This window comes from Arachis ipaensis, chromosome B05, assembly GCF_000816755.2.
Source record: "Arachis ipaensis cultivar K30076 chromosome B05, Araip1.1, whole genome shotgun sequence".
Lineage (NCBI taxonomy): Eukaryota > Viridiplantae > Streptophyta > Magnoliopsida > Fabales > Fabaceae > Arachis > Arachis ipaensis.
Window position 1 is genome coordinate 43,975,831 of NC_029789.2, and position 2,840 is coordinate 43,978,670.

Consider the following 2,840-nt stretch of genomic DNA (forward strand, 5'->3'; position numbering starts at 1 on the left):
ACTAAAAACACTATAAAAGCAGATATAAAAAGGGTACAAGATGCTCACGCATCACAACACCAAACTTAAACTGTTGCTTCTCCTCAAGCAACCAAAAACAAGATAGGACTAAATGGAAGAGAAAAATACATCAGGTTAGAATTGTTAATGAAGCTCAGTTCCATTTACTGAATGGGGCTATTAACTCTCTATTTCTGAACAGCTTTGGCATCTCTCTTTCCTTTGAAGCTCAGAAATATTGGCATCTTTTAGAACTAGAATCCAAATGATATTGTTGATCCTCTTCTTTAGGTTTTTCTTGATTCTTGACCATAGCTTTTCTTTCTTTCGGTGCTTTGATCCTTTGAGCCTAGCCGTGACTCTAAGTGTTTTGTTTTCAAGTATTACCACTTGATACATAAACACCACAAGCACTTAACTAGGGGAGCCCTTTGGATTTGAATTATCTTTACTTAAATTCCCAGACAGTGGTGCCTAGAGCCTTAAGTGTACTTTTTATAGCATTGGGTCACGACTTTAAATGTTCAGTCTTAAGATTTTCTTGACACCTTCACACCACAAGCATATAGTCAGGGGCAGCAACTCTTTTGAGCTTCTTAGGACAATTTTGACCCTCCTAACCATTGATGCTCAAAGCCTTTGACCTTTTTCTTTTTTTTTTGTTTTTCTTTTTTGATTTTCTTTTTCTTCTTGTTGTTTCTTTTGCTTCAAGAATCAATTTTTTGATATTTCAGAGAATCAATAATACTTCTCTAAATTCTTGTACCCTAAGACCCAATATGTCCAACCCCAACATCAAGTATGCTCAGTTAATTCATACATTCAGAGAATAAAGATAAGGCAACCACAAAAGTAATTGGAATAACTTATAATGTAACTCAAGATCTTATGTATTTTACTACTTCTTGATTAAAATTTTATTTAAGTCATGTGGAGGATACATGAGACATCTTGAAAAATAGCTGGAACTTTTCGAAATTAGCTACCAAACTAGAAAGCAAAAAATCCTAATAGTGATCACGTGACTCATAATTGAAAAATAGGAACTAAAATAAAGCACTGAAACTAGGGATAAAATAAGGGAGCTCTCTCTGGAGGACACCTTCTAGCACTTCAACTCTTCTAATTCTTGCCCTTGCTTCTTTTGCTCCTCAGTCAGCTTGTGAAGAATGAGAGACTGGTCTCTATGTTCCATTTTCAGTTGGTCCATAGTGGATATCAACTGTCCAATGGATACTGCCATTTGAGTCCAATATTCGCGTGGAGGGATGCTCTGTTCTTGAGGCCACTCAGGCTGCTTCCTCTTGGAAGGGAAAACTGGCTTCTAAATTGGGGCTTGAGCAGGTTCCCTAATGTGCTCCATGCTCTTCTTGGTGATTAGGTCATCCACTGCAATAAATATCAATATGGACTTTGGCCTCATCACACAAGCGAGAGATAAGGTGGGGAAAAGCCAGCATAGATTGGGTTGAGGTTTTTGCTACGATCTTATACATCTCACAAGGGATCAACTGATGAATTTCCACTTTATTGCCAAGCATAATGCAGTGGATCATCACCGCTCGCTGATGTGTGGCCTAAAGTAGTTTAGAAATTTTTCTCAAAATAGAATTAGTGTTGCAAGTATAGTCCCAACCCAACAATCAACCAACATCAAAGTTTAATTCAAATAAAAATAACCGAGAGTAATTAAACCTCGGGTCGTCTCCCTCGGACAATGCAATTAAGGCATCACACTCTTGGTTATGAAGAAAGGGGTTTCTTCAATTAAGGAACAAAAGATTAAAAGAACTAAGAAATAAAAGAACTATGAAAAGATCAAAATTGAAATTAATGCGAGTAAAAAGGAAGTAAGGTCGAAGCTAGTGAAAATGCTATAAATGCATAAAAGAGCCTTGACTTGGGAATGGGAATTAAGGAATTCTATCATCGTCATAACCCCAACTATGGCAACTATGATGAGTCAATCTCACTTCGTCAACCCTTAACATCGAAGAGTAAGTCAAGTAAGCATAATTGACCTTAATCCATAACTCCTAGCTAACTTACTAATTACTTAGTAAAAAGCTAGCGTCAATGGAAACAAGAAGCAACTAACTACCCAAGAATTACCACTAAATATCGGACATTATGACTCTACTATCCTAGGAACTAATATCCTAAGCCAAGGTGTGAAAATCTACTCAAAATTACCAAGTGGAATTTTCACAAACACTTCGTGGGCATAAAAGCAAAACATGAGAAATTGCAAAGGAAAATGAAAACTATAACCAAACTATTCACAATATCAACAATAAACATTCAAACAAGCAAAGAGAAATCATAAAACATTAAATTCATCAACCAAAACTTCAAGAAATTAAAATTGCATATATTAACAAAGTAACTTGAAATAGAATAAAGTGTAGCAAGAGTAATGAAATTAAAAAGGAAATTAAAGAGTACTTACAATGAGATAGCAAAATCCAAGACCAAAATTGAACTATAAAATGCTACAATGGAAATTAAGTAAACCCTAAGAGATAATTTTCTATACTATACTATTCCTACTCCTACTATGTATTTTCAATCTAAAGTGAGCTCTCTAAGCTAATCCTAAGCTAATGCTTTGATATGTGGTGATGTGATGATCAAAAAATTGATGGTATAGAATTTCACAAATGAATTCTCGTTGCAAGTATAGTTCCTAAACCAACAATAATCCTTTCATACAAAAATTTGTTTGTCACAAGTACAGACCCTTAATAAAACTAATAACCGAAGTATTTAAACCTCGGGTCGTCTCTCAAAGGAATTGTAGAGTAGTGTTCTTCTTATTGGTTATGAGTTGTATATTTTGG